This window comes from Paroedura picta, chromosome 7, assembly GCF_049243985.1.
Source record: "Paroedura picta isolate Pp20150507F chromosome 7, Ppicta_v3.0, whole genome shotgun sequence".
NCBI classification, from domain to species: Eukaryota; Metazoa; Chordata; class Lepidosauria; order Squamata; family Gekkonidae; genus Paroedura; species Paroedura picta.
This window is the reverse complement of record NC_135375.1, coordinates 113,211,609-113,232,666: the sequence shown is the minus strand read 5'-3', so window position 1 is coordinate 113,232,666 and position 21,058 is coordinate 113,211,609. Positions and strand designations below refer to the sequence as shown.

The following is a 21,058-nucleotide window of genomic DNA, read 5'->3' as shown; positions in this document are numbered from 1 at the left end:
CTTCTGCTCCACTTGCATCAGCTGTCCCATGACCTCCCTGACCTTCTCCCGGACCTCCGCTTCCGGGTCGGCCAGGGAGACAGACAGCTTTGCTACCAGGTGCCCGTATTCATCTTGGTCAATGATCTAGAGGGAAGCAGAAGAAGAGGCCTGTCTTGTCCATCCAGAGGCAGCCCAGGAGCCCTGAACCACTGGGGTCTTCCCCCTCCTGACCCTCCCCACTCACCCTGGGGGGGACCTTAGAAGAGAAGGAAGAATGTCCCAGGGGTAGACACTCTGGCATTTCAGGGAAGAGTCTTGGAGGGAGGGAGGGAGGGAGGGCGCTTTGGACACCAAAGGACCAGGCCTCATCTTCCCCCTCCCAGAGATGGAGTGGCCCCTCCTCTCTTGCTGGGCTCCACTGGCCATATCCCGCTGGGGGTGGAGGACTTACGTTCAAGCCAGGCATCCTGTAGGCATCCAGAAGGACATCCCTAAGCAGATCAGCTGCCCGGGCTCTGGGGCAGGCCACCTGACCCGGTGCTAGTATAAGAGTTGCTGTGGAAGGAAGGAAGGAAGGGAGGATGGAAGCAGCCCCTCAGCCTACGCCCTCCGGCCAGGGCATGGTCCTCAATGCCCCCTCCCCCTGCAGCTCTGCCCACCAAGGACGGGGCTGCTCTTCAGAAAGATCCCCAGAGGAGGTGGGCCCCATGCTTTGAAAAGGGCTCTGTTCCTGTGGGATAGCTGCCTGCCCCCAACCTGCCCCGAGGGGGCCGTCATCTCCCAGCCTGGCTGGCCTCGGTTCTCCTGTTATCAGCAATCCTCTCCCAGGGAAGGTTGTGTGAGCAGCACAGGGGTTCGCTTTCATTTTTATCTATTTATTTATTCACATTTCTATACCGCCCTCCCCGAAGGCTTGCGGGCAGCTGGTGTTTCTCAGGCTCACTGACTTCCCTCTCTGCCCCCCACATCTCGCAGAGGTAGACTCCCCGGAAAGCAGAGCCACCATCTCAAGCGGCCCTCAGAGTCCCGGAGGGGACAGGACGGGTGCCCAGTGACCCCTCCATTGGGGTGCTCCCACGGCTCACGGACGGCAGCTCCTTGGGAGTTCTTCCCCCAGGAGAGAGGCAAGCCACTCTGCTGCTGCCACAGAAAGCCAAATTCCGGAATGGGTTTCTAGAGCAGCCAGTTGGGAGGGCCCCCCTCCGGCAGGAGGGTGGGGTGGATTGTGCTGAGCCAGAGGTGACCGTGTCTCCCTGCTGGGCTCCCTTTGGATCCCCTCTGCCCATCTGCCTCCCACCTTCTCCAGCTACTTACGTCCAGCCTTGAAGACCACCACTCCATCTCCGGCGGGAAGGAGGCTTCTGGATTTGGCACCCAAAGAGGGACCCTGCCTCTTTCGCCTTCTCCGGAAGTGGCAAGAGGGGTGCTGTGAGCCTGGCAATGGAGGGCCAAGGAGAGAAGCAGCCCTCCCCAGTCAGGGGCAGTCTATCTGGTTGGCCAGGAGCCGCTGCCACTGCCGCTCCCAAGGAGGATCCCTCCTGAAAGTCTCCATGGCTTCTCTGGCCCTCATGCCTCAGGGGGCTTACCGTTTCCTTGGCGGCCAGGAAGTGGGCGCCTCCTGCAGGCAGCGGCAGCTGGGGAGGAAGGACCCGGTTAATACCCGGAGAGATCCCGCTTTCCTTCCCCCTTCCAAGGTGGCCCCATCAGAGCCCTTCCCAGCTGGGGGGCTTTTGGTACCACAGGTGATGCCACGTTCTGGGCTGGGTCCCATCATCCCCTCGTGGGGACCTTCCTTCCCTCTCGCCCCCCAGGGATCCTCTGGACCATCGCTTCAGCAACAGGTCCAGTGGCTCCCAGGTCTGAGGGTGGGGCTCCATCAACAGCAGGAGAGAGAGCCTCCCCCCATCGAGTTCTCTGCCTGCAGTCCGTGGCAGCCCCCCTCCGAGGGCCTGGCACCAGGGTTCCCTCAGGAAGAAAGGTACCTCAGCTCTGCCACAGCCTCCATACAGTCAACCATTCTTGCCTCTAGGGCAAGGAAAAACTTGTGCATAATGTCCTTGGGGAGACAAAGGTTACAAAAAGGAAACATCAGAGCTCCTTGGTCTGGGGCAGGTCTGCTCCTGCCCCCCACTCCCTCTCCCCCCAGGCCTGAGTCACACTCACTCGTATTTTCTCTGCAATTTGTTGTTTGTCGTCAGGCAGAGAAAGGTCCTGGCTCTGGCAGACCCACCTGACCGCCTTTAAGAAAGCGAGCTCCTGTCTGGGGCCCTGGAAGTGGCGAGAGGGGGGGGGGCTGTGAGCCTGGCAGTGGAGGGCCAAGGAGAGAAGCAGCCCTCCCCAGTCAGGGGCAGTCTATCTGGTTGGGCAGGAGCCGCTGCCACTGCCGCTCCTGAGGAGGCTCCCTCCTGAAAGTCTCCATGGCTTCTCTGGCCCTCGTGCCTCAGGGGGCTTACCGTTTCCTTGGCGGCCAGGAAGTGGGCGCCTCCTGCAGGCAGCGGCAGCTGGGGAGGAAGGACTGGTTAATACCCGGAGAGATCCCGCTTTCCTTCCCCCTTCCAAGGTGGCTCCATCAGAGCCCTTCCCAGCTGGCTCCCAGGGGCGAAGAGTCAGCTTCTCTGCACCTGCGGGCTGATCCCCACCCAGAGGTCGGCAGGGGGAACACCTCTCAGGCCATCTCATTAGCCCTCTGGGGGGCTTTTGGTACCACAGGTGATGCCACGTTCTGGGCTGGGTCCCATCATCCCCTGGTGGGGGCCTTCCTTCCCTCTCGCCCCCCAGGAATCCTGTGGACCATCGCTTCAGCAACAGGCCCAGTGGTTCCCAGGTCTGAGGGTGGGGCTCCATCAACAGCAGGAGAGAGAGCCTCCCCCCATCGAGTTCTCTGCCTGCAGTCCATGGCAGCCCGCTCGGTGTCCCCCCAGCCCCACCAGGGGCTCCGAGGGCCACACAGCCCAGCCAGGACTGCAGAGCACTCCTGTGTGGGGGGAGACCGATTTGCCCCTCAGGCACAAGGCTTCTCCCCACCGTGGGCACTGTTGTCGGGCACATAAACGGAAGCCCTCAGGGGATCCATTTCGGCTCCTGGCCTCCCAGGAATCAGCACATTCTGCTACCCTTGTCTCCTCCTCACTGGAGCCCTCCATGAATGCCCCGTTTTCGTCTGTCATCACAGATCCGACTGGTGAAAGGGGCCATGACCCACCAATGACGCACCCTAATCAATGAGGTCGGTCTTGGAGGTGCCAGGAGATTTCCACGAGGTTTCCAAGCCCAGTCGGCCTGGTTCCAACCCACTCCTTGTGCTGAGGGCCACAGGGGGCTTGAGCCCAGGGGTTTTCTCTCTTCTCAACACTTCCGCCGCTTCCACCCGCCTTCCTGCCCTCTGTTCCACGGCCGACTGTAGCACCTCCTCACCCGCAGGCTGTGCCTCTCCTCCGGCCAGGGGCCGACCTTGGCCCGTTTGAACAGGGCCCTTAAGCGTTGGAGGCTAGAAGGGAGAGAGAGAAGAGGAGGGGAGTCACTGGCCTGGCAGCACCCTGTGTCCTCAGTCCCCCCCCGCCCTTATATCGAAGAACACTTGAGGGGGCCTCTCTGGGATGAGGGCCGTTCCCTCCGTCTCCCACTTCGTGGCTCGGCCTTGATGGACCTCCCCTTCCCTCCTGGTCAGCCAGGCTCCCTGGTCAAGCCAAACCGGGAGGAGGAGGCTGGGCTGAAGACTGCCCAGGCGGATTTGGGGAGAAAGGCCGCAGAAGCCCTTCAGTCTTGTCCGGGTGGGCAGGGGGCTGCAGGGCGTCTGAGGTCTGGAGAGAATCTCCTCTCCGCTGTCCCCTGGGCACCAGATGGGGGGGGGGGCTCTTGTCCCCTCTTGCCTGGGAGGGTGGAGGGACTGGAGAAGGCCTGACACACCCTTTCCCTCCCCTGATGCGGAGCTGAGCGTTCGGACAGCCTTAACTCTGGAGAACTGAAACCCGGCCGCTTCACAACCCACATCGCTTGGGGGATCGTTCTACGGGGTGTGGTGGAGTCAAAATAGCGGGGGAACAAAATGCAGATGCCCCACTTACATTCTTAGATGTTGTTCAGCCATTGTCTTCAGAATATATACAAATCAATATATACAAAGGTACAAATAAATAAATTTACAAATAAATGTACAAATAAATAAGTAAATAAATACAAATATATACAGATGTACAAATATATACAAATAAATATTAAGGTAAAAATAAATGAATAAAAATGAACCATATAAATGAATCAAAAATAAATAAATAAATGAATAAATAAAATAATTAAAATAAACATAATAAATTAGTGAAATAAATGGATAAACTGAAATCAGAAAGAAATAAACCGATAAACAAACAAAACACGATTTTTCTCCAGCAATCTCTCCCTAACACCAACTCCAAGGCTCCTTCAACAACCCACAAAGCCCCCCCCCCCCGGGGAGCGGCAGCCCAGGGCACCAGCAGGGGGTGACGTCACAAAGGAGGCCCTGCCCCCCCCCCCCGTCCCTCGGGTCACAGTGGCCAAGGGGGCTGTTTCCTGCCCTTCCCTCCCCCTCAAGCTTACTTACTTTCCCGGGGGGGGGGGGGCAGCTGGAGCAACGATCCTCACCCGGCACAGATTCTGTGTTGTTCACCTTGGGACACAAATGTAAGGTGGTCACAACCCCTTCCCAGCAGGACTGAGATTTCCTCCAGGGACCAGGCGGCCATGTGCGTCTATGTGAGGGACTCTGGGGTGGGGTGGGGGTCTCCTCGGCTCTCATGGCCTCTTCCAAGATGGTAGCTAAGCATAGAAGGATCCAGACCTCTCTGCCAGACAGGGCAGGGTCTCCCCCCCCCTTGAGCCCTGGAGGAGGCAGGGAGAGATGTCAGGGAAGAAGGGTGGATGGATGAAAACATTTTCTGCTGTTGAAAAGCTCTTGTTTTTAAAGCCGATGCACCATGCTTTGAGAACAGCACAAAAAGTGTTAAAATGGGCATGGCCAATTCTGTGCACAAAAAAGGTAACCCTCCGGACCAGAATCCACAGTTCCAAATTGAAACCGCTTCTTGGCATATAAAATCAGTGTTACAGTTGGAAGTGCAATACAGAGACAGGAGAGCAAAAAGAAGTCAAAGACACAGTAAATATACAAAGCTCTCCCAGGAATTAATATGCCAGAAAATTGTCCTGAATAACAGTCCGGATGCAGTTTGAGGGCACCTTGCAAAAATCTGGCCACAGTTTCAGATATTTCTCTGTTGATGTTCTCCAGAAGGAGGGGAATCTGGGATTGATCCACTGTGTGGCACAGAGGGCCAGAATGGATGGGCCCTGGCTTGACCCAGCTGACCTCTCTCACTTTCTTAGGTCTGGGGCAGTGGTGCTCTCTGTTCATGGCAGTGGGGGGGTGGCAACAGTGGGAGGGCTCTGGACCTTCTGGTGGCCCCTGGGTTTTGGCCACTGTAGGACACAGAGTGTTGGGCTAGCATCCCCCATGGAGGCTGACATCCGTACCCAGAAGAGGCCAAGAAGTCTCCTGGGGTCAGACAGAGAGCTGTGTCTCAACTCCCCAAAAGAACAGAAACACATCTGTCACTTTAAGGAGGCCCACTGGATTCTGTGTCTCTTGTGGGTCCCTTGGCAACCACAGCAGTACTGTCAACCTTTATACACCCTGATTTCTGGAAAGCTGGGGGAGGGAGGGAGGGAGGGAGGGAGGGAGGGAAGGCAGGAGTGGACTGGGGGGCCAAACCAGCCCCAGAAAGGCCCCTCCCTCAAGACCTTTAATCCCCCGACGGAGGAGGCCCTGCAGTGAAAGGCCCAGGAGCCACTTCTGGAGATCCACGATCAAGTTCATCATGACGTGGCTGCAGTGGCTATGGAGCCTGAGGCCTGAGCTGACAGCAGCAGCATCCAACTCTTACTGGGACCTGCCATGACTTGGGGGCCAACATGGAAAAGCGCCAGACTACTCACGGGGAGAGCACGAGGGAGAGGGAAGGAGGGGGCACCTCAAGACAGACGGACAAGTCAAGCAAAGCAGGCTGGGAGTGGGAAGAAAAAGAAAAAGAAAGGGGGTGAGGCCGAAGGGGTCTCTGCCTTCCCATCTGTAATTTATAGGCTTCATAGCGTTGCTAATGTTCTCTTTTGATCATATTCTGCTTACATTGAAAGCCGCCTTGAGTTCCCTGAGGTTGCTCGGAAATGTTTTAAATCCTATAACGAAATGGGGCAGTCCAGGAGCCAGAAAGAGAGACAGTGTCCAGGGGGATGATGGGGTGACATCTGTGTCAAAACCTGGAGATTGCAGGTATTTTGCCTCCACCAGCCAGGAAGCTCTGGAGGTCGGATGCATAACAAGTTGGAAGGGACCTCCCGGGTCATCTAGTCCAACCCTCTGCGCAATGCAGGACACTCATAAGTACTCCAGCGGAGCCGATCTCTGTCATCTTGTGATCAGCTGTCACTCCGGATCTCCAGGCCACACCTGGAGATTGGCCACTCTATCCAGAGGGCAAGACTAGAGGGCACAGATTGTCACAGGAGGCAAAACTTCCTAACTGGGACAGAAAGCTGCCCCCTTTGGGTGGAGCCCGCTCTTCCTTGGCAGCACGTGTGTGTCTTCGAGCAGAAGGTGGTGAACTTTCTCTTGGACAAACATCAGCGTGGACTTTCTGCATTGAGCATGGGGGCGAGTCAAGGAGGCCCTTCTGCCTCTTGGGCTCTTGTTTGGGCCTCCTTCCCTGCTACCAAGGTCTTTGGAAGCCTCCAGGCCAACCCCAGGGACCTCCCGTCAGGGGCTAGTTGAGCAAGCAGGCGGAATTGGCGGAAATTTACGCAGGAACAAGAGATCACTTAGCCTTTGTTTGATTGTTTTTAGAAGGTAGCTCGCACCTGAGGGGAGCAGAGAGCCTGGATCAACAGCGATCTGGGCGGTTTCCTTCTTGATCTTCATTGGCCAGTCAGGACAAAGTGGATCTTCACATAGATGTTTTTTAAGGGTTAATTGGGTTAAACGTAGATGTTTTTAAAGGGTTAATTTTAAAGGGTTACTTGGAAGTGAATCCGTACCCAGAATTCGATGGCAACAGACCAAGCGCCGGTTTCTGAGGTAGTACTGAGAGTATACCATTAATCAGGACAGGTGCCCCAGCCAATGAGCGTGCAGTATTTTCTGACCAATGAGAGCTCAGAGGAGGCGGGACTAAGGCGGGTGTAAGGTCCTGCCCACGTGGTCAGGTTGGCCCCTCCCCCTGAAATGGGAGGGGTTGGAATTATGTCTTGTTGTAGCCTGAGTCTTGGTTTAATTAAAATAAGCAGATTAATTTTGAATCTTTGATACTGAAAAACCACCCCTGCGGGGCGGGTAGGTGTAAGGATTTTACAAGCAGAGTCTCCTAGCACAAGCACATGAGAGAAAAGCCGATCAGAATGCCCCTGTAGATGGTGCTGTATTTTTTATCCTTGTTAATTTCAAAGTATCATAGCCTGCATAAAATAAGCTGATTAATTTTGGATCTTTGATGCTAAAAAACCAATCCTGCAGGGTGGGCTCTTGTAAGGATTTACAAGAAGAGTCTCCCCTGCAGAAGCACATAGGGCGAAAAAGCAATCATGATGTCCCTTAGTTGGTACTTGGACATTGCTCAAAGTTTTTATCCTTGTTAATTTCAAAAGTATCATAGCCTGCATAAAATAAGGAGATTAATTTTGGATCTTTGATGCTAAAAAACCAATCCTGCAGGGTGGGCTCTTGTAAGGATTTACAAGAAGAGTCTCTCTGCAGAAGCACATAGGGAGAAAAGCAATCATGATGTCCCAATTTGGTTCTTGGACATAGGCCAAAGTTTTTTATCCTTGTTAATTTCAAACGTATTATTTTTTAATTAAAATAATCAGGTTAATTTTGGATCTCTGATGCTAAAAGCCAGCCCTGCAGAGCGGGCTGTTGTACAGTTTTATACATAGGGAATGCTCTGGGACTCCAAAAGGGTTCTCTGTGTGACTGGAGGAAGTTTCAGAGAGTGTGGCAGGGGATGGTAGGTGGGGGGGGAGGTTGGGGGGGCTCGGGGGGTGCATTTCTTCCCTTCTACACTCGGTATCCAACCATGGCCTGATTAAAATAACAAAATGAATTAATTTTGGATCTTTGGTGCTAAAAGCCAGCCCTGCAGAGCGGGCTGTTGTACAGTTTTACACATAGGGAGTGCTCTGGGGATCCAAAGGGGTTCTCTTTGTGGCTGGAAAAAGTCTCAGAGCGTGTGCCAGGGGTGCTATGAAGGGTTTTTTTGGGAGCTCCAGGAGCGCGCATGCTACCAGCATTTAAACGTGCTAAGGAGCGTGTGGGGCTCTGGCTGGGGACTGCCTTTCAAATGGGAGAGAGAGAAGGCATCCAGGGGGCTTTCTGCTACTGCAGAACCCACTGCCCCCATGGAAACCACACCAGCATATCTACTGCAGAGTCAGGATGAATATATATATTTCAGTTCAAACACATAGCTCTCAGCCTGTATGATCTGGCTTTCTAAGGAATTGCTCGGCCAGTTTGCCTACTGAATAGCTCACATATGTCAGAAAGGAAAAGGCTGGTTAGGCTCCCCCCCCCCCCTCCTGAAACGTCAGGGAGTGTTGATTGTGGCTTGCTGGAGCTTGGGTGTCCAGCGAATGTGTTTCGATGTGATTAGTAGAAGGGTGGGGTACGACTAATGGGTTTGTTCTTCTATCGTGGGGGGATATCTAATCATTCGTGGAATAGAATATAGGAATTTCTGAGTGACAAAGGAACTCCGTGGCTCTTAAGGGAGGAAGTGCTCCACCCCAGAAAAGGGACGTGAACTCACCCTGCCCCTTCTGCTCCACTTGCATCAGCTGTCCCATGACCTCCCTGACCTTCTCCTGGACCTCCGCTTCCGGGTCGGCCAGGGAGACGGAGAGCTTTGCCACCAAGTGCCCGTATTCATCTTGGTCAATGATTTAGATTGGAAGCAGAAGAAGAGGCCTGTCTTGTCCATCCAGAGACAGCCCAGGAGCCCTGAACCACTGGGGTCTTCCCCCTCCTGACCCTCCCCACTGACCCTGGGGGGGACCTTAGAAGAGAAGGAAGAATGTCCCAGGGGTAGACACTCTGGCATTTCAGGGAAGAGTCAGGGAGGGAGGGAGGGCGCTTTGGACACCAAAGGACCAGGCCTCATCTTCCCCCTCCCAGAGATGGAGTGGCCCCTCCTCTCTTGCTGGGCTCCACCGGCCATATCCCGCTGGGGGTGGAGGACTTACGTTCAAGCCAGGCATCCTGTAGGCATCCAGAAGGGCATCCCTAAGCAGATCAGCTGCCCGGGCTCTGGGGCAGGCCACCTGACCCAGTGCTAGTATAAGAGTTGCTGTGGAAGGAAGGAAGGAAGGATGGAAGCTGCCCCTCAGCCTACGCCCTCCGGCCAGGGCATGGTCCTCAATGCCCCCTCCCCCTGCAGCTCTGCCCACCAAGGACGGGGCTGCTCTTCAGAAAGATCCCCAGAGGAGGTGGGCCCCATGCTTTGAAAAGGGCTCTGTTCCTGTGGGATAGCTGCCTGCCCCCAACCTGCCCCGAGGGGGCCGTCGTCTCCCAGCCTGGCTGGCCTCGGTTCTCCTGTTATCAGCAATCCTCTCCCAGGGAAGGTTGTGTGAGCAGCACAGGGGTTCGCTTTCATTTTCATCTATTTATTTATTCACATTTCTATACCGCCCTCCCCGAAGGCTTGCGGGCAGCTGGTGTTTCTCAGGCTCATTGACTTCCCTCTCTACTCCCCGGAGCCACCATCTCAAGCGGTCCTCAGAGTCCCGGAGGGGACAGGACGGGTGCCCAGTGACCCCTCCATTGGGGTGCTCCCACGGCTCACGGACGGCAGCTCCTTGGGAGTTCTTCCCCCAGGAGAGAGGCAAGCCACTCTGCTGCCGCCACAGAAAGCCAAATTCCAGGAATGGGGTTCTAGAGCAGCCAGTTGGGAGGGCCCCCCCTCCGGCAGGAGGGTGGGGGGGATTGTGCTGAGCCAGAGGTGACCGTGTCTCCCTGCTGGGCTCCCTTTGGATCCCCTCTGCCCATCTGCCTCCCACCTTCTCCAGCTACTTACGTCCAGCAGGGTGTGCAGGGGGCCTTCTGAGGGATCCTCCCGGATCAGACCCTGCACCATCCTTCTCTGAAGCCTTTTTCTGGCCTGATGGGAAGAGCCATCTGGCATGATATGGCTGACCCCCCTCCCCCCAGGCCTGGCCAGGAAGCCTTGAAGACCACCACTCCATCTCCAGGCCTCTGGATTTGGCACCCAAAGAGGGACCCTGCCTCTTTCGCCTCCTCCGGAAGTGGCAAGAGGGGGGCTGGGAGCCTGGCAGTGGAGGGCCAAGGAGAGAAGCAGCCCTCCCCAGTCAGGGGTAGTCTATCTGGTTGGGCCACTATCGCTCCCGAGGAGGATCCCCCCTGAAAGTCTCCATGGCTTCTCTGGCCCTCGTGCCTCAGGGGACTTACCGTTTCCTTGGCGGCCGGGAAGTGGGCCATGTATTCCGCCGCTCCCGTTTTGGGGCGCCTCCTGCGGGCAGCGGCAGCTGGGGAGGAAGGACCCAGTTAATACCCGGAGAGATCCCGCTTTCCTTCCCCCTTCCAAGGTGGCTCCATCAGAGCCCTTCCCAGCTGGGGGGCTTTTGGTACCACAGGTGATGCCATGTTCTGGGCTGGGTCCCATCATCCCCTGGTGGGGACCTTCCTTCCCTCTCGCCCCCCAGGGATCCTGTGGACCATCGCTTCAGCAACAGGCCCAGTGGCTCCCAGGTTTGTGGGTGGGGCTCCATCAACAGCAGGAGAGAGAGCCTCCCCCCATCGAGTTCCCTGCCTGCAGTCTGTGGTAGCCCCCCTCGGTGTCCTCCCAGCCCCACCAGGGGCTCCGAGGGCCACACAGCCCAGCCAGGACTGCGGAGCACTCCTGTGTGGGGGGAGCCCGGTTTGCCCCTCAGGCACAAGGCTTCTCCCCACCGTGGGCACTGCTGTCGGGCACAGAAACGGAAGCCCTCAGGGTATCCATTTCGGCTCCTGGCCTCCCTCAGACTCCAGTGGGGGAATCAGCAAATCCTGTCACTCTAGGGGGAGACTCGCCCCCACCTTTTACACGGCATGCCCCCTCCACCCCTACATCGAAAGAGACCCTTGACAGGCTCAGGGTGTCCATGGGTGCTACTCTTGTCTCCTCCCCACTGGAGCCCTCCATGAATGCCCCGTTTTCGTCTGTCATTATAGATCCGACTGGTGAAAGGGTCCATGACCCACCAATGACGTACCCTAATCAATGAGGTCGGTCTTGGAGGTGCCATGAGATTTCCACGAGGTTTCCAAGCCCAGTCGGCCTGGTTCCAACCCACTCCTTGTGCTGAGGGCCACAGGGGGCTTGAGCCCAGGGGTTTTCTCTCTTCTCAACACTTCCGCCGCTTCCACCCGCCTTCCTGCCCTCTGTTCCACGGCCATCTGTAGCGCCTCCTCACCCGCAGGCTGTGCCTCTCCTCCGGCCAGGGGCCGACCTTGGCCCGTTTGAACAGGGCCCTTAAGCGTTGGAGGCTAGAAGGGAGAGAGAGAAGAGGAGGGGAGTCACTGGCCTGGCAGCACCCTGTGTCCTCAGTCCCCCCCCGCCCTTATATCGAAGAACACTTGAGGGGGCCTCTCTGGGATGAGGGCCGTTCTTCAGCTGGGCTGAAGACTGCCAAGGCGGATTTGGGGAGAAAGGCCGCAGAAGCCCTTCAGTCTTGTCCGGGTGGGCAGGGGGCTGCAGGGCGTCTGAGGTCTGGAGAGAATCTCCTCTCCGCTGTCCCCTGGGCACCAGATGGGGGGGGGGGCTCTTGTCCCCTCTTGCCTGGGAGGGTGGAGGGACCGGAGAAGGCCTGACACACCCTTTCCCTCCCCTGATGCGGAGCTGAGCCTTCGGACAGCCTTATCTCTTGGAGAAGCCAGCAGCTTCATAACCCACATCACTTGGGGGACCGTTCTACGGGGTGTGATGGGGTAAAAATAGCGGGGGAACAAAATGCAGATGCCCCACTTACATTCTTAGATGTTGTGCAGCCATTGTCTTCAGAATATATACAAATCAATATACACAAAGGTACAAATAAATAAATTTATAAATAAAAGTACAAATAAATGTACAAATAAATACAAATGTATACAGATGTACAAATATATACAAATAAATATTAAGGTAAAAATAAATTAATAAAAATGAACCATATAAATGAATCAAAAAGAATAAATAAATGAATAAATAAAATAATTAAAATAAACAATATAAATTAGTGAAATAAATGGATAAACTGAAATCAGAAAGAAATAAATCAATAAACAAACAAAACACGATTTTTCTCCAGCAATCTCTCTCCAACACCAACTCCAAGGCTCCTTCAACAACCCACAAAGCCCCCCCCCCGGGGAGCGGCAGCCCAGGGCACCAGCAGGGGGTGACGTCACAAAGGAGGCCCCCCCTCCCCCCCCCCCCCCCCCGTCCCTCGGGTCACAGTGGCCAAGGGGGCTGTTTCCTGCCCTTCCCTCCCCCTCAAGCTTACTTACTTTCCCAGGGGGGGGGGCAGCTGGAGCAACGATCCCCACCCGGCACAGATTCTGTGTTGTTCACCTAGGGACACAAATTTAAGGTGGTCACAACCCCTTCCCAGCAGGACTGAGATTTCCTCCAGGGACCAGGCGGCCATGTGCGTCTATGTGAGGGGACTCTGGGGTGGGGTGGGGGGTCTCCTCGGCTCTCGTGGCTTCTTCCAAGATGGCAGCCAAGCACAGAAGGATCCAGGCCTCTCTGCCAGACAGGGCAGGGTCTCCCCCCCCCCCCCCTTGAGCCCTGGAGGAGGCGGGGAGAGATGTCAGGGAAGAAGGGTGGATGAATAAAACATTTTCTGCTGTTGAAAAGCTCCTGTTTTTAAAGCCGCTGCACCATGCTTTGAGAACAGCACAAAAAGTGTTAAAATGGGCATGGCCAATTCTGTGCACAAAAAAGGTAACCCTCCGGACCAGAATCCACAGTTCCAAATGGAAACCGCTTCTTGGCATATAAAATATGTGTTACAGTTGGAAGTGGAATACAGAGACAGGAAAGCAAAAAGAAGTCATAGTAAATACACAAAGCCCTCCCAGGAATTGGTAAATATGCAAGAAAATTGTCCTGAATAACAGTCCGGGTGCAGTTTGAGGGCACCTTGCAAAAATCTGGCCATATTTCTCTGTTGATGTTCTCCAGAAGGAGGGGAACCTGGGATTGATCCACTGTGTGGCACAGACGGCCAGAATGGATGGGCCCCTGGCCTGACCCAGCTGACCTCTCTCACTTTCTTAGGTCTGGGGCAGTGGTGCTCTCTGTTCATGGCTCTGGAGGGGGGGCAACAGTGGGAGGGCTCTGGCCCTTCTGGTGGCCCCTGGGTTTTGGCCACTGTAGGGCACAGAGTGTTGGGCTAGCATCCCCCATGGAGGCTGACATCCGTACCCAGAAGAGGCCAAGAAGTCTCCTGGGGTCAGACAGAGAGCTGTGTCTCAACTCCCCAAAAGAACAGAAACACACCTGTCACTTTAAGGAGGCCCACTGGATTCTGTGTCTCTTGTGGGTCCCTTGGCAACCACAGCTGTACTGTCAACCTTTATACACCCTGATTTCTGGAAAGCGGAGGGAGGGAGGGAGGGAGGGAAGGCAGGAGTGGACTGGGGGGCCGAACCAGCCCCAGAAAGGCCCCTCCCTCAGGACCTTTAATCCCCCAAAGGAGGAGGCCCTGCAGCGAAAGGCCCAGGAGCCACTTCTGGAGATCCACGATCAAGACAGTTCATCAAGACGTGGCTGCAGTGGCTATGGAGCCTTAGGCCTGAGCTGACAGCAGCAGCATCCAACACTTACTGGGACCTGCCATGACTTGGGGGCCAAGATGGAAAAGCGCCAGACTACTCACGGGGAGAGCACGAGGGAGAGGGAAGGAGGGGGCACCTCAAGACAGACCAGTCAAGCAAAGCAGGCTGGGAGTGGGAAGAAAAAGAAAAAGAAAGGGGGTGAGGCCGAAGGGGTCTATGCCTTCCCATCTGTAATTTATAGGCTTCATAGCGTTGCTAATATTCTCTTTTGAGAATATTCTGCTTACATTGAAAGCTGCCTTGAGTTCCCTGAGGAGGCTCGGAAATGTTTTAAATCCTATAACGAAATGGGGCCGTCCAGGAGCCAGAAAGAGAGACAGTGTCCAGGGGGATGATGGGGTGACATCTGTGTCAAAACCTGGAGATTGCAGGTATTTTGCCACCACCAGCCAGGAAGCTCTTGAGGTCGGATGCATAACAAGTTGGAAGGGCCCTCCTTGGTCATCTAGTCCAACCCTCTGCGCAATGCAGGACACTCATAAGTACTCCAGCGGAGCCGATCTCTGTCATCTTGTGATCAGCTGTCATTCCGGATCTCCAGGCCACACCTGTCTGTTTATGTAAAAAAGTAGTACTGAGGGTATACCATTCATCATGACAGGTGCCCCAGCCAACGAGCGTGCAGTATTTTCTGACCAATGAGAGCTTAGAGGAGGCGGGACTAAGGTGGGTGTAAGGCCCTGCCCACGTGGTCAGGTTGGCCTCTCCCCCTGAAACGGGAGGGGTTGGAATTATGTCTTGTTGTAGCCTGAGTCTTGGTTTAATTAAAATAAGCAGATTAATTTTGAATCTTTGATACTGAAAAACCACCCCTGCGGGGCGGGTAGGTGTAAGGATTTTACAAGCAGAGTCTCCTAGCACAAGCACATGAGAGAAAAGCCGATCAAAATGCCCCTGTAGATGGTGCTGTATTTTTTATCCTTGTTAATTTCAAAAGTATCATAGCCTGCTTAAAAAATAGGCAGAATGATTTTGGATCTTTGACGCTAAAAACCAACCCTGCAGGGATTGTAAGGATTTACAAGAAGAGTCTCCCCTGCAGAAGCACATAGGGCGAAAAGCAATCATGATGTCCCAATTTGGTTCTTGGACATAGCCCAAAGTTTTTTATCCTTGTTAATTTCAAACGTATTATGGTTTAATTAAAATAATCAGGTTAATTTTGGATCTTTGATGCTAAAAGCCAGCCCTGCAGAGCGGGCTGTTGTACAGTTTTATACATAGGGAATGCTCTGGGACTCCAAAAGGGTTCTCTGTGTGACTGGAAGAAGTTTCAGAGAGTGTGGCAGGGGATGGTAGGTGGGGTTTTTTGGGGGGGGGCTCGGGGGGTGCATTTCTTCCTTTCTACACTCGGTATCCAACCATCGCCTGATTAAAATAACAAAATGATTTAATTTTGGATCTTTGGTGCTAAAAGCCAGCCCTGCAGAGCGGGCTGTTGTACAGTTTTACACATAGGGAGTGCTCTGGGACTCCAAAGGGGTTCTCTGTGTGGCTGGAAAAAGTCTCAGGGAGTCTGCCAGGGGTGCTAGGAAGGGTTTTTTTGGAGCTCCAGGAGCGCGCATGCTACCAGCATTTAAACGTGCTAAGGAGCGTGTGGGGCTCTGGCTGGGGACTTCCTTTCAAATGGGAGAGAGAGAAGGCATCCAGGGGGCTTTCTGCTACTGCAGGACCCTCTGCCCCATGGAAACCACACCAGCATATCTACCGCAGAGTCAGGATGAATATATATATTTCAGTTCAAACACATAGCTCTCAGCCTGTATGATCTGGCTTTCTAAGGAATTGCTCAGCCAGTTTGCCTACTGAATAGCTCACATATGTCAGAAAGGAAAAGGCTGGTTAGGCTCCCCCCCCCCCCCCAAAACATCAGGGAGTGTTGATTGTGGCTTGCTGGAGCTTGGGTGTCCAGCGAGTGTGTTTCGATGTGATTAGTAGAAGGGTGGGGTACGACTAATGGGTTTTTTCTTCTATCGTGGGGGGATATCTGATCATTCGTGGAATAGAAGATAGGAATTTCTGAGTGCTCTCTTAAAACTGACCAACATGAAGTTTTTTATTCTTGTTCATAAAGTGGCAGGTCTTTCCCCCCTGATACACAGAGCCTGAAAGCAGCTGGCTGTATACAGTCAACTATGTGAGAGCCTCTGAGTTGACTGATTTATTTTTGGACGGTGGGTGCCCAAGGAGATTCACAATAGAAAGAAAATACATAAAATATATCACATAAAATACACACAAAAGCAAATTTTAAAACCACAATGTTGGACTACTTTAATCCGATGCAATCCTAAGTAAAGCCGACAGCTGCCTAGTAAGGCCCAAAAGCGGGAGGTTCAAGTGTACAACCCAGAGGAGCTTGTTCCACAAGGGTGGGGCTGCCGCTGAAAAGGCCCTTTTTTCATGTAGCCACCAAATAAGCTTCTTTGGTTACTGGGACAACCAGACTGGCCTCTCCCAGTGATCTTCATTCCAGGACTGAGTTTTTCTAGGCAGTGGTATATTTTGTGTACAAGGAAGCCCTCAGACGTGTGAGCTCTCACTTGCTGTCTGCCATGGTAAGCCACATGGAGGATCACCATCTCACTGAGAAGAATAAGATCGACATATTAGGGAAGGTCTTGTCACTGGAACACAAACTCAATAATTTGGCTCTCAAAAGCTGCTAATGGGGATCTGATGTGGAATTGAGCCGTGGAAAACTTGTCCCAAAGTTGTTTCACTAATTAAAACAATAAAAAAATGGCCTTCTCCAAGCCTGTGTTTGTGTGTGTGTGTGTGTGTGTGGGGGGGGAGTTGAGCATAATACAGATTCCTGTATTTTTCCTATACCAGGACTTAATGGACCTAGGGAAGGGAGGAAAATTTCCAATGGGGTAAATAACAGATGGAAAGGAGAAAGTTCCTCATTACCACAACACCAATCTAGTCACACACACTCAACTTCTATCTAGGGCCAAATTACATGCTCAGTTTTCTGCTCTGTGTCTGTTTCCTAGATGCTATTCCTGGGTCATCTCTTGCCTCCCCACAAAAGCAGCCTCCCCCCCCCCCCATATGTGTACTTTTGTTTTATAGTCTTGTGTTAATGCCACACAATAATAAATACCGAAACATAGACAGGGTGTAAAAGAACACAGACCCCCCCACCCTCCACAAAATATTCTCAACACAACGTGTTTAATCAAGAATTTTATTTATTTATTTGGATTTTTATACAATGTTTAAACAAAGTTATACCCGATAACAGCAATGTTCCTACACGTTCTGAAAACCTCCTGTCAGCAATCTGTACAGAAGTTTGTTCAGATATACAAAGTTAGGGCAACTCAGTCTGTCAATTTGGTATAGAGGTCTCCAACATAGGTTTTAAATTGTAATGTCTTTTAAATTTTCTAAGGGAATGCCCAGTGCAAGCAGGTGTGGACAGACAGCTCTCTGTACAACAGGGTGCTTTCTAAAAATGCTTTTTCAATTGCACTTTGGGTTGCTTTAGAACAAAGTAGGGTTGAGGGGGGAACGTCAGATTCCGTTACTTTAGCGGATGTGTAAGGGGGCGTGGTGGAAATAGGCTGAGGCTCCTGCATCTCTTTCAGTATTGATCAGCCATCCCTCTGGGGGGGGAAAGCAGGGTGTGTGTCTTAGCGGTTCCTCCACTGTGCCCAGGCCTCTGGGGGGGAAAACCAGGCAATTCCCCCCTCCCCCAACACCCTTCAAACACAATAATGGGTTTGCAAAACTTTGAGCTCTCCACGCCCCCCCCCCCCGCCCCCTGCACACAGAACCCTGAAATTTAAGATTCGGTTACTTTAATAATTGGATATACATTCAGTTAAATGTGAAACGATGAATGTGTACTGTCCATTACAGCCCCTTGAGATTTCACCACAACAGGAGGTTCTAGAGACCACATGGATCTTGCAAACTCTTCTCTGGTGTGGAGCAGTTACACCCTTCAGTTTAGCCTGCCTCGAAAGGGTGTGTTGCGAGGGGGCTACAGTTGTTTGTGCGTGGGGGGTGGGTGGGTGGGATTAAGTGCAAAATGCTTGCTTTTCCATTGCACTTTGGGTTGCTTTAGAACAAACCATGAGATGAGGGGAATCCTGCTCATAAAAGAATAGCCAGTCAAGGACTTCCATACGTAGGGACTGTCCTTAGTATCTACTGTAGAGCACTGCAGGCACGGCAGCACTGGCATTGCAGGCTCACACTGATTTTACCCCCATTCTCCTGTTAAAGTTCAGACGTTTTGTTTACTCAGACTGACTCTGCCTCGATAGTTAGAGTGCATCTCAAAATATCTATTTCAGTAAAGGAAATCATAAATCTGTAGCTTATGTTTCCTATGCACATTACCTATTTGAGACATTGCTTACCATGAGAGTGATCCGTTGGGGGCTACAATGGACACAAGCATCAGCTTTAAAAAAATAAAAGATAAAAAAAGGACTCCCCATGTTACCAATAGTCTGTGGAAAATCACAGTATTAGCGTTTTTCTTTGGTATAGCTGGAGAGCAGGTAGCGTCTCGGGTGGTTTTTTGGAACTTGTCTCTTTCTTGTCCCCCGAAATGAAGCACGGTGTGGATTATTGAGTTTTAAATTGTAGACTTTAAGATTCAGTTATTTTAATAATTGGGTATGCATTCCCCTCAACTTTGGATTCCATTAGTCAATATCCAGGCAGTCTCAAATGCAACCTTACCACATGTCTAAAAGCAGTTGGTGGATCTGAAGGAGTAAGAGTTTAAGGAGAACCTGCCACGTGTGAAAAAGGTTCCTCCCGGCCTTTCTTAGCATTTTTTGGGTATAAAATTATCAATTTGCTTGTCACTAGTCAAGACTTCTGTGGGGATAGCTGAGGTAAAGATTTTTTTCAACAGGTGTCTTCAAACAGCAACTTTAGCCTTTAAATACATGTATTCTCCGCATTCTGGCACTTGACTTCAGGATACAAAAATTTGAACTGTGTAGAACATAAGAAATGTAGAAGTTAGGGGTTAGTTGTGAAGCATCTATGTTCATTATAGGACTTGATATTTCATCACATCAAGAGGTTTCATATCTTTTTGGTGATCGACAGAATTGTGTCCTACTAGTAATATGGTCCTGCTTCAGCAACAGGCCCAGTGGCTCCCAGGTCTGAGGGTGGGGCTCCATCCACAGCAGGAGAGAGAGCCTCCCCCCATCGAGTTCCCTGCCTGCAGTCCGTGGCAGCCCCCCTCGGTGTCCCCCCAGCCCCACCAGGGGCTCCGAGGGCCACACAGCCCAGCCAGGACTGCGGAGCACTCCTGTGTGGGGGGAGCCCGATTTGCCCCTCAGGCACAAGGCTTCTCCCCACCGTGGGCACTGCTGTCGGGCACAGAAACGGAAGCCCTCAGGGGATCCATTTAGGCTCCTGGCCTCCCTCAGACTACAGTGGGAGAATCGGCAAATCCTGTCACTCTAGGAGGAGACTCCCCCCACCTTTTCCCCCCTACATCGAAAGAGACCCCTGACAGGCTCAGGGTGTCCATAGGTGCTACTCCTGTCTCCTCCCCACTGGAGCCCTCCATGAATGCCCCGTTTTCGTCTGTCATCACAGATCCGACTGGTGAAAGGGTCCATGACCCACCAATGACGTACCCTAATCAATGAGGTCGGTCTTGGAGGTGCCACGAGATTTTCAAGCCCAGTCGGCCTGGTTCCAACCCACTCCTTGTGCTGAGGGCCACAGGGGGCTTGAGCCCAGGGGTTTTCTCTCTTCTCATCACTTCCGCCGCTTCCACCCGCCTTCCTGCCCTCTGTTCCACGGCCATCTGTAGCGCCTCCTCACCTGCAGGCTGTGCCTCTCCTCCGGCCAGGGGCCGACCTTGGCCCGTTTGAACAGGGCCCTTGAGCGTTGGAGGCTAGAAGGGAGAGAGAGAAGAAGAGGGGAGTCACTGGCCTGGCAGCACCCTGTGTCCACAGTCCCCCCCCACCTGCCCTTATATCGAAGAACACTTGAGGGGGCCTCTCTGGGATGAGGGCCGTTCCCTCCGTCTCCCGCTTCGTGGCTTGGCCTTGATGGACCTCCCCTTCCCTCCTGGTCAGCCAGGCTCCCTGGTCAAGCCAAACCGGGCAGGAGGAGGCTGGGCTGAAGGCTGCCAAGGCGGATTTGGGGAGAAAGGCCGCAGAAGCCCTTCAGTCTTGTCCGGGTGGGCAGGGGGCTGCAGGGCGTCTGAGGTCTGGAGAGAATCTCCTCTCCGCTGTCCCCTGGGCACCAGATGGGGGGGGCTCTTGTCCCCTCTTGCCTGGGAGGGTGGAGGGACCGGAGAAGGCCTGACACACCCTTTCCCTCCCCTGACGCGGAGCTGAGCCTTCGGACAGCCTTATCTCTGGAGAGCTGAAACCCGACCGCTTCACAACCCACATCGCTTGGGGGATCGTTCTATGGGGGAACAAAATGCAGATGCCCCACTTACATTCTTAGATGTTGTGCAGCCATTGTCTTCAGGATATATACAAATCAATATATACAAAGGTACAAATAAATAAATTTACAAATAAATGTACAAATAAATAAGTAAATAAATACAAATATATACAGATGTACAAATATATACAAATAAATATTAAGGTAAAAATAAATGAATAAATATGAACCATATAAATGAATCAAAAAGAATAAATAAATGAATAAATAAAATAATTAAAATAAACAAAATAAATTAGTGAAATAAATGGATAAACGGAAATCAGAAAGAAATAAACCAATAAACAAACAAAACACGATTTTTCTCCAGCAATCTCTCTCCAGCACCAACTCCAAGGCTCCTTCAACAACCCACAAAGGCCCCCCCCGGGGAGCGGCAGCCCAGGGCACCAGCAGGGGGTGACGTCACAAAGGAGGCCCTGCCCCCCCCCCCCGTCCCTCGGGTCACAGTGGCCAAGGGGGCTGTTTCCTGCCCTTCCCTCCCCCTCAAGCTTACTTACTTTCCCGGGGGGGGGGGGGCAGCCGTAGCAGCGATTCCCACCCGGCACAGATTCTGTGTTGTTCACCTAGGGACACAAATTTAAGGTGGTCACAACCCCTTCCCAGCAGGACTGAGATTTCCTCCAGGGTCCAGGCGGCCATGTGCGTCTATGTGAGCGGACTCTGGGGTGGGGGGGTCTCCTCGGCTCTCATGGCCTCTTCCAAGATGGCAGCCAAGCA

General features: G+C 53.0%; 2 long non-coding RNA genes across 3 annotated transcripts; both read right to left on the bottom strand.

Annotated features, from left to right (window-relative positions):
• Positions 1-388: 388 nt before the first annotated feature.
• On the bottom strand, positions 389-2,478 carry LOC143841894 (uncharacterized). Its single transcript, XR_013232932.1, has 4 exons — positions 2,146-2,478; positions 1,965-2,038; positions 1,297-1,616; positions 389-537 (listed from the first exon to the last, which is right to left on the bottom strand). It is a non-coding gene; the product is annotated as an uncharacterized LOC143841894 (long non-coding RNA).
• A 7,628-nt stretch (positions 2,479-10,106) lies between these two features.
• On the bottom strand, positions 10,107-19,758 carry LOC143841892 (uncharacterized). 2 transcript variants are annotated; one of them, XR_013232931.1, is made up of 4 exons: positions 12,551-12,750; positions 11,275-11,548; positions 10,472-10,548; positions 10,107-10,163 (listed from the first exon to the last, which is right to left on the bottom strand). It is a non-coding gene; the product is annotated as an uncharacterized LOC143841892 (long non-coding RNA). The 2 variants fall into 2 exon arrangements; XR_013232930.1 differs by lacking the exons at positions 11,275-11,548; positions 12,551-12,750 and adding an exon at positions 19,700-19,758.
• Positions 19,759-21,058: the final 1,300 nt, after the last annotated feature.